The sequence below is a fragment of the Manis pentadactyla genome, chromosome 13, assembly GCF_030020395.1.
Source record: "Manis pentadactyla isolate mManPen7 chromosome 13, mManPen7.hap1, whole genome shotgun sequence".
Taxonomy (NCBI): domain Eukaryota; kingdom Metazoa; phylum Chordata; class Mammalia; order Pholidota; family Manidae; genus Manis; species Manis pentadactyla.
In genome coordinates, this window is record NC_080031.1 from 33,381,268 (window position 1) to 33,391,978 (window position 10,711).

Here is a 10,711-nt window from a genome sequence, read left to right on the forward strand (position 1 = left end):
ATGCTTTTTCAGCATCTATGGAGATGATCATATGGTTTTTGTCTTTCTTTTTGTTGATGTGGTGGATGATGTTGATGGTCTTTCGAATGTTGTACCATCCTTGCATCCCTGGAATGAATCCCACTTGGTCATGGTGTATGATCCTTTTGATGTATTTTTGAATTCGGTTTGCTAATATTTTGTTGAGTATTTTTGCATCTACGTTCATCAGGGATATTGGTCTGTAGTTTTCTTTTTTGGTGGGGTCTTTGCCTGGTTTTGGTATTAGGGTGATGTTAGCTTCATAGAATGAGTTTGGGAGTATCCCCTCCTCCTCTATTTTTTGGAAAACTTTAAGGAGAATGGGTATTATGTCTTCCCTGTATGTCTGATAAAATTCCGAGGTAAATCCATCTGGCCCGGGGGTTTTGTTCTTTGGTAGTTTTTTGATTACCTCTTCAATTTCGTTGCTGGTAATTGGTCTGTTTAGATTTTCTGTTTCTTCCTGGGTCAATCTTGGAAGGTTATATTTTTCTAGGAAGTTGTCCATTTCTCCTAGGTTTCCCAGCTTGTTAGCATATAGGTTTTCATAGTATTCTCCAATAATTCTTTGCATTTCCGTGGGGTCCGTCGTGATTTTTCCTTTCTCGTTTCTGATACTGTTGATTTGTGTTGACTCTCTTTTCTTCTTAATAAGTCTGGCTAGAGGCTTATCTATTTTGTTTATTTTCTCGAAGAACCAGCTCTTGGTTTCATTGATTTTTTCTATTGATTTATTCGTCTCAATTTTATTTATTTCTTCTCTGATCTTTATTATGTCCCTCCTTCTGCTGACCTTAGGCCTCATCTGTTCTTCTTTTTCCAATTTCGATAATTGTGACATTAGACCATTCATTTGGGATTGCTCTTCCTTTTTTAAATATGCTTGGATTGCTATATACTTTCCTCTTAAGACTGCTTTTGCTGTGTCCCACAGAAGTTGGGGCTTAGTGTTGTTGTTGTCATTTGTTTCCATATATTGCTGGATCTCCATTTTGATTTGGTCATTGATCCATTGATTATTTAGGAGCGTGTTGTTAAGCCTCCATGTGTTCGTGAGCCTCTTTGCTTTCTTTGTACAGTTTATTTCTAGTTTTATGCCTTTGTGGTCTGAAAAGTTGGTTGGTAGGATTTCAATCTTTTGGAATTTTCTGAGGCTCTTTCTGTGGCCTAGTATGTGGTCTATTCTGGAGAATGTTCCATGTGCACTTGAGAAGAATGTATATCCCGCTGCTTTTGGATGTAGAGTTCTATAGATGTCTATTAGGTCCATCTGCTCTACTGTGTTGTTCAGTGCTTCCGTGTCCTTACTTATTTTCTGCCCAGTGGATCTATCCTTTGGGGTGAGTGGTGTGTTGAAGTCTCCTAGAATGAATGCATTGCAGTCTCTATCCCCCTTTAGTTCTGTTAGTATTTGTTTCACATATGCTGGTGCTCCTGTGTTGGGTGCATATATATTTAGAATGGTTATATCCTCTTGTTTGACTGAGCCCTTTATCATTATGTAGTGTCCTTCTTTATCTCTTGTTACTTTCTTTGTTTTGAAGTCTATTTTGTCTGATATTAGTACTGCAACCCCTGCTTTCTTCTCACTGTTGTTTGCTTGAAATATGTTTTTCCATCCCTTGACTTTTAGTCTGTACATGTCTTTGGGTTTGAGGTGAGTTTCTTGTAAGCAGCATATAGATGGGTCTTGCTTTTTTATCCATTCTGTTACTCTGTGTCTTTTGATTGGTGCATTCAACCCATTAACATTTAGGGTGACTATTGAAAGATATGTACTTATTGCCATTGCAGGCTTTAAATTCGTGGTTACCAAAGGTTCAAGGTTAGCCTCTTTAGTATCTTACTGCCTAACTTAGCTCACTTATTGAGCTGTTATATACACTGTCTGGAGATTCTTTTCTTCTCTCCCTTCTTGTTCCTCCTCCTCGATTCTTCATATGTTGGGTGTTTTGTGCTGTGCTCTTTCTAGGAGTGCTCCCATCTAGAGCAGTCCCTGTAAGATGTTCTGTAGAGGTGGTTTGTGGAAAGCAAATTCCCTCAGCTTTTGTTTGTCTGGGAATTGTTTAATCCCACCGTCATATTTGAATGATAGTCGTGCTGGACACAGTATCCTTGGTTCAAGGCCCTTCTGTTTCATTGTATTAAATATATCATGCCATTCTCTTCTGGCCTGTAGGGTTTCTGTTGAGAAATCTGACGTTAGCCTGATGGGTTTCCCTTTATAGGTGACCTTTTTCTCTCTAGCTGCCTTTAACACTCTTTCCTTGTCCTTGATCTTTGCCATTTTAATTATTATGTGTCTTGGTGTTGCCCTTCTTGGATCCTTTCTGTTGGGGGTTCTGTGTATTTCCGTGGTCTGTTCGATTACTTCCTCCCCCAGTGTGGGGAAGTTTTCAGCAATTATTTCTTCTAAGATACTTTCCATCTCTTTGCCTCTCTCTTCTTCTTCTGGGACCCCTATAATACGGATATTGCTCCTTTTAGATTGGTCACACAGTTCTCTTAATATTGTTTCATTCCTGGAGATCCTTTTGTCTCTCTCTATGTCAGCTTCTATGCGTTCCTGTTCTCTGATTTCAATTCCATCAATGGCCTCTTGCATTCTATCCATTCTGCTTATAAACCCTTCCAGAGTTTGTTTCATTTCTGCGATCTCCTTTCTGGCATCTGTGATCTCTTTCCGGACTTCATCCCATTTTTCTTGCGTATTTCTCTGCATCTCTGTCAGCATGTTTATGATTCTTATTTTGAATTCTTTGTCAGGAAGACTGGTTAGGTCTGTCTCCTTCTCTGGTGTTGTCTCTGTGATCTTTGTCTGCCTGTAGCTTTGCCTTTTCATGGTGATAGGAATAGTCTGCAGAACTGGGACGAGTGACGGCTGGAAGGACTTCCTTTCTTGTTGGTTTGTGGCCCTCCTCTCCTGGGAGAACAGCGGCCTCTAGTGGCTTGTGCTGCGCAGCTGCGCGCAGACAGGGTTTCTGCTTCCTGCCCGGCTGCTATGGAGTTAATCTCCGCTGTTGCTGTGGGCGTGGCCTGGCTCGGGCAGCTACTCCAAAATGGTGGAGTCGCGTTGGAGCAGGAGCTGCTGGGAGGCTATTTATCTCCGTAAGGGGCCTCCCTGCTCCCTGCAGCCCAGGGGTTAGGGTGCCCAGAGATCCCGGATTCCCTACCTCTGAATTAAGTGGCCCGCCCTGCCCCTTTAAGACTTCCAAAAAGCACCCGCCAAAACAAAACAAAGACCACAAAAAAAAACAAGAAAAAAAATTTTTTTAATTAAAAAAAAAAATATATTTTTAATTAAAAAAAAAAAGGTGGTCGTTCGTTTTTCTTTATTCTCCGGTGCCAGCCTCAGGCCTCTGCTCACCGGTCTTTCTGCCCTGTTTCCCTAATATTGGGGTCCCTGTCCCTTTAAGACTTCCAAAAAGCGCTCGCCAAAACAAAGCAGCAAAAAAGCAAAAAAAAAAAAAAATGGTCGCGCGCTTTTCTTATGTCCTCTGTCGCCCAGCCTCCAGTGCCTGCTCACTGTTCTTGCTGCCCTGTTTTCCCAGTATCGAGGGCCCTGCACTCTGGCCCCGATGGCTGGGGCTGGGTGTTCGGCAGCCCTGGGCTCCGTCTCCCTCCCGCTCTGCCTGCTCTTCTCCCGCTGGGAGCTGGGGGGAGGGGCGCTCGGCTCCCGCGGGGCCGGGGCTTGTATCTTACCCCCTTCGCGAGGCGCTGGGTTCTCTCAGGTGTGGATGTGGTCTGGATATTGTCCTGTGTCCTCTGGTCTTTATTCTAGGAAGGGTTGTCTTTGTTATATTTTCATAGATATATGTTGTTTTGGGAGGAGATTTCCGCTGCTCTACTCACGCAGCCATCTTCCGCCCCCTCTCTGGTTGTACTTCTTTACCTATCCTGTGTCTTGAATTGTTTTTTCTTGTCTCTTTTCATTGACTGCATCTACAATGCATGTTTAAACCTGGTAAAGAGAGTCAAGATTGAGTGTTCATTTTGATCCTTCTCTGAACATCATGAGAATGAAAATGCCTCTAGTGTTTCTGTATAATACAATAGAGTATAGATTTTTTCAATGAAAAACAGTTGTTTAATTTTGTCAAAGCTTTTCAAATAACAAAAATATGATTTTTCTCCTTAGATATATTAAGATGTTGCATTAAAATTATTGAGGTTTTTAATATTGAACCATCCTAATATTTCTGGAATAAATCCCACTTGGTCATGGTGAATGATTTTTCATGTAGTATTGGATTATATTTGCTAATATTTTATTTTGGATATTCATAAGATAAATATAAGGGAAAAATATAATATGAAACATTATAAAGGATATCTGTTTCTTTACTACTGGAGAATTTAATAATTGTTAGGATTAACTCTTCTTTGAGAGTTTAATAGACGTTCTCTATAAAACCTTGAGTCTTTATTTTTTGTTCTGAGGCTTTATTTTTTGATGACTTCTATTCCTTAAATGGAAATTATTCTGCTTCAAACTCTTACTCCTTCTATCTGATTTTTTATCATGAGCCTCAACATTTTCTTTATTAACTCAATAAAGCATAGAGATTAAGACCAAGCACTCTGGCAGTAGACATGACTGAGGTTAAAATACTAATTTCAACTATACCATTTGTCCTTTAGAAAATTATTTCACTTTTTAAGCCTCAATCTCTTGATCTGTGTATTACTTACCTTATAAGGTTGTCATAGAAACAAATGAGTCATTATGTGTACACCTAGGACATAGTAAGTGCTCAGAGAGGATTAGTTATTCTTGTCATGGTTCTCGTTAATCCATTTACTCATACATTCATCAAACATGTCAAAAAACAGTGAGAAACTAAAAATGCCAGATATTGTGTTTCATGCTTAGGCTACAAATATGGATGGCATAGATCTTATCCTAAAGATAAGGTCAAATCCTAAAGAAGAAGCCAGATAAGTATGGTGATCAGGAAAGCTGTCATAAAGGGACATGAAAGAAAAATTTGATGGGCATTTCAGGTAGAGCAAATGATACTCAAAAGGCACCGGAGTATAAAGCTTAGGAAGTAGCTGCGGGAGTGCTGGGAGAGCAGGCCAGTGCTGGGGTGGGAAGGCACTTCCACATCATGTGAGAGGGTTTGAACTCTCCTCAGTGATTAAGGATTTTAAGTAGTATAGGATTATGATCCAGTCTGTATTTATTAAGGATCATTCTGGCAGCAATATTGAGAACGAATGGGAGGAAGACTGACATGACCAATAGAAAGAGTAGTTATCAAATTTTACAGTCCATAGGAATTATCTGGGGACCTTGTGTAACAACATAAATTGTCAAGCACCATCTCCAAAGATTTCTGATCTAGCAGGACCCGGGTAGGGCCTTGAATAATCATTTTCAGGGAATTTTACTGCTAATGGTTGCCAGTCACACACTGAAATAGAAGGTCATTGTAACTGCCCAGGTAAAAGGTGTTGAAGCTGCTGTATGGCAGACATGGTGAAGATGAAGAGAAGAAATAATTACATATATATGACATGTAAGTATATTTTATATACATATAAATAATTATATATTTTATATGTAATATATAAATATATAAAGTGATAATGCACATAAATAATATATAAATATATATGATATGTATTTATATGTAGAAATAATTAAATACATATAATATACATAGATATATAATATATTCAAGAAAGGTGATATATATATATATATAAATATATGTAAACATCCTTTGACAATTTAATTATTTATATCTCTTCTACAGAAATTTAGTTTGGGGAATTTTAAATAATACATCCTTAATTTTCATTTTGGTTTCAGTCAATAGCATAGATTAGCTCCTAGAAGTATTGCTCTAGGAAGAGACGGAAAACTTCAACTACAAAGAGGGAATGAGAGCTGTTGTTACCAGAAAAAGGAAATGTAAAAAATATATACAATTTGTGAAAGATGAGTTGTTCTGCAGTCATAGTGAGTTTAAAGTGTAAAGTTCTTTGGAGCCATCCAGGAAGCCTTTAGAAGGCATAAGTGACCTAGGTCTGGAACTCAGAGACCAGATCCAGATAGGGAATGAAACGCAGGAACCATCAGCTGAAGGTAGGAGAGTGGACAACACTATGCAGGCTAAGTATTAGTGTAAGAAGAAGAGAAGTCTCAGAATTTGGGCAGAGGCAGAAAATAGAAAAGAGTGTGCAAATACAAAGAGAAGTAAAGGCAGGTAAGGCATTTAAAAATATAAATACAGTAAGTCTTATGAAAGTGTGATGGGATGTCAAGAGATACAGCAGTGGTCGAGGGTACTAGATGCCTCAAAGATGTCAGAACGTGAGAGCCTCAGAAGCTCCAGGATGCAGACCAAGTAGTCGCAACTGACTTTCAGAGAGTGATTTCTGTGGAAAGCTGAGAGCGACAGCCAAACTCTCACTGTGGATGAGCGGAGGAAGAAGGGTAAGCAAGAGAAAGCAGTACCTATGAATACACAATTGTTTTAAATTGCTGCAAAACAGAGAAGGGACGCAGGGTGATCCTTTAAAGGGATGTGATGTGTTTTAAAAAACAGGAGATATCTGAGTTCACAAGCTGAGAAGCAGCTGGTAGGGAGGAATAAGGGAGAAAAAAGAATTGCTATAGAAGTTGCAAAAGATAAAATCCAGGGCAGGAAAGAACATTTTTTATTCTGAAAATAGCATGAAGAAAATAAGTGGGCTCATGAGCATGGATTCCTTTGAAGCTCAGGGTTTGGGAAGTACCGTGGGTTTGTGCCTGATACTCTCCATGGTTTCTTTGCAGTAAAATGGATGTAGTCATCTACGGAGCGGGAAAATGGATTAAAGTATTTAAAGACACTGAGTGCTGAAAAAAATCATAATGCACCTCTCTCACTGTACCCTGTTTAACGATGGGGGAAAAATCCCAAATTTTTCAAATATAATTTGTCTTGAAATGATACATGCCTTAAAATACATGATGAAACTAAAGCCTTTCTGCAGATTTTGTGACTTTCTGTTCTCATTTGGTGCTGCAGCTCTGCGGATGTGCTAAGCATGTGCTCAGCCTGTCAACCAGTAATAGAAGGTTTGAGAAAAATCGTGGAGGGCTGGAGCAGCTGCATTCAGGCATGGAAAAGGCAAGACAGGAAGATGGAAAGTCAGTGCAGGCCTTCACAAAGTTTGCAGCCTATACCTTTTGTGACTGCAGTCCTAGCGGTTCTGAGACTTCCCTCCACCTGCTGTTGGCAGTCCTGACATGTACATCACCCTGGAACAGGGAGGGGTGGGCGAAGAAGAACCATAGACTCAGTCCTCTCATTGAGGGATCATCTCATTGTAGTCCAGTCTGATTTAATGCAAACCACTGAGGCCTTAGAGAGACACTCCAGGGGGATGAAAGTATGTTTATGCTAAATAATAGATTTAATTAAGTTTTTGTGCTTATTATCAGGTCCGTTTTACAGTCTTTACATGTATCAGCTCATTCATTATTCATAACAACCTTATAAGATTATTAGCTTCATTTTAACAAAGGAAAACAGGAATGAAAGTCTAAGGTAATTTGCCCAAGACCAAAACTATTAAATGTCAGAGTTAGGATTTAAATCCAGAAACTCTCCTTTTCCTTGTTAAAATAAGAAGTAAATGAGGAAAATATGAACTAGCCCAGGATAGTTAAATATAAAAACCATTTTCAATATAGAGAAATACATGGACAGGAGAAAGAGAATGAGATGGGGAGGAAGGGACCTTGTAGAGTAGCGAGAATTTCAGCTTTGACATTGTCCTAAAATGAACTAAGCAAAGTCATCTAATTCATAGGCGATTCAGAGGTCCAATAATGTTCATTTCTCCTTGTAAAAAGTCAGTAAAACTATTAGCGAGTGTCTGGTAACCTTAAATTAATGCCGCATGACAATTTTCTGCTGCTCAGTGGCCCTGAATGTTTTTGGTGACTTGCTGCAAGGCCGGGACTGCCTGCTTGGGTTAGGCGCGTACAGGCTCCTAATGGCGGCCACGTGCGACTAGTTTCCTGCAGGAAATTCCTTCGGCTTCTTCACTCAGGTATTCATTATTCTTCAGCTTATGCAGAGTAGGTGGGGAAAAGGAAACAGTGGCAGCTTAGGAGAAAAAGGTGAACTAAGACCTGGGAACTTTCATAGATGTCCTATCGTAGAACAAGCAGGGCAGCCGCGGGAACGGGTTCCCACTCTCTCCTTGTTGCCTCTCCCAATCCCCATCTCCGTTTGTTTTACAGCAGATAATCTGACTACATGTGCGTGTCCTGCCTTTCCACACACCCTGTGAAATACCCACCAACTGCGCGCCTTCGCCTTCCCATCCTCTGCGTGGACTGCCTTCTCCCCTTTCCTTTCTGCTAAAAGCTTACCCTGGAATTCATTTTAATTCTTAATGAAACTCCTACCTCTTCATGAAGGGTTGCTGATCCTTTCCAATTCAGAAGAGATTTTCTACTCTGAATCTCATTAGTATTTCATTTACACCATTGTGCAGCGTTTAACATTAATTTCATTAGATCTGCCTTTTACATGAATTTGCATAGGGTGCACAACTGTCTTTGAAGTAGACAGTGGCAGGCGTGGACCCTGCTCACCCCCTGTTCCGGGACCGCCGTCCTGGCGCCCTGGCCCTCCTCACCCTCCTGATGTACACGCCCGCCGCCGCCGACTTCAGAAGGAAGGTGGAATGAGCCGCGGCTCAGGAGCACTGATTCTCTGGGGTCAACTCGTTAATATTTCAAGGAAAGGAAAGGAAATACCCGGAAGTGGGCGAGTGTAGAGCTGTTGGCAGCCGTTTTGCCAGCCACTGAGCAAGGCCAGTCCGGCACGGCGTCAACCGAAGAGAAGTAGAAACCGAGAGGGGGAGGAGGGGGGCTGCACCCGTATGACACTGGTTCAGCTCCTGGAGTGAAGCGGGTCTGCAGTCAGCTATCCCGTACCTCTGACTTCCCTGAGTCATACCTTTCCTTTTCTTTTTTTAAATCTTAAGACCCTTTGAGTTGAATTTTTTGTTTTACCAAGAGTCATGGTTCATAAATGATAGATTTATAAGTATTTTAAGATTAAGGTTGAGGTCTGACCTATCTCTATTCTTCCATCCAGAGTTTGTTACAGGCAGCACTGAAAAGGAAGAAAGAAAGAAAGAATGAATGAATGAATGAGTGAATGAATGGTGTCTCCCACTCCTGCTTCTCAATCTTCCAATTGCCCACAGTAGGGAAATCAGAGCTCTTGGTTTCTCCTCCAGTTAATTGAGTTTGTACTTGCAATTCCTCAGCTTCTTATTTGTCTTACTGAGAATCGAGCCTATCTGATAGACTGTCCGTTCTGACATGCTTTCTAAAGTGTTAGTTAATCTGTCAACTACGAAAGAGCAAAGAGTTCAACAGGTTCTGTTCAAGGCCCAGGTTTAGAGAGGAAATGGCAGGCTTTCTGGATAGATGGATGTAAGTCACAGTTCCTCATATCGTGTGGTTGCACACACCATGCACATATTTCAAGGCCTCGCATATATTTCTCTCACTTACTTTTTCCTGGTTTCTTTGATTGTCTAAATCTTTATAGCATTTTTTCCATGTCTTGATTCTTTTATTACAGCTTTATGAGATATATTTCACATAACATAAAATCCACCCCTTTAAAGTGTATAGTTCAGTAGTTTTAAATATATTCAGTGTTATGGAAACATCACTGCTATCTAATTTTCGAACATCTTCATGACCCCAAAAAGAAACCTTGTACATTTTAGCAGTAATTATCCATCTTTCAAAACCCCATCCCTGGCTACTACTACTCTATTTTCTGTCTCTGGACTTGCTATTGTGGACATTTCACATATATATAGAAACATAATAAACATTTTTTTCCAACAGTCCTCTTTCATTTATCATATTTTCAAGGTTGATTTACATTGTGGCAAGTATCAGAATCTCATTTTTATTGCTTGACAACATTCCACTATATGAATATACCACTTTTTGCTTATTCATCAGTTGATAGATTTTAAGTTGTTTCTAAAAGTTTTCCTATAAATAATGTTCCTGTGACACTTATGTACAAGTTTTTGTGTAGGCATGTGTTTCATTCCTCTTGGTTATGTACCAAGGCATGGAATTACCGAGTCACAGAGTAACTTCATTTTTCACTTTTTATGAAATTGCCAAACTCTTTTCCAAAGTGGCTGCACCATTTTACATTATTACCAGCAATGTATGAGGATCCAATTTTTATACTCCCTCACCAACAATTGCTATTGTCTATCTTTTTTATTTTAACCATTCTGGTGGATGTGAAGTAGTATCTCATTTTGCTTTTGATTTATATTTCCCTAATAATTAATGAGCATCTTTTTATTTGTTTTATGGCCATTTCTATATTACCTTTGAGATATGCCTATTCAAATCCTTTGCCTATTTATCTATTGGGTAAGTTGTCTTCTTATTGTTGAGTTTAAAAACTTCTTTATACATGCTGGATACAGATCCCTTATACAGATGTAAGATTTTTCAAATATTCTCTCTGTATGCTAGCCTTTCACTTACCTGTTGATGTCTTTTGATGCACATGTTTTCAATTTTAATTAAGTCAAATGTATGGGTATTTTTTTCCCCTTTAGTTGCCTGTGTTTTTGGTGTCATTTTTAAGAAACCACTACCTAACCTAAGGTCATGAAGATCTTCTCA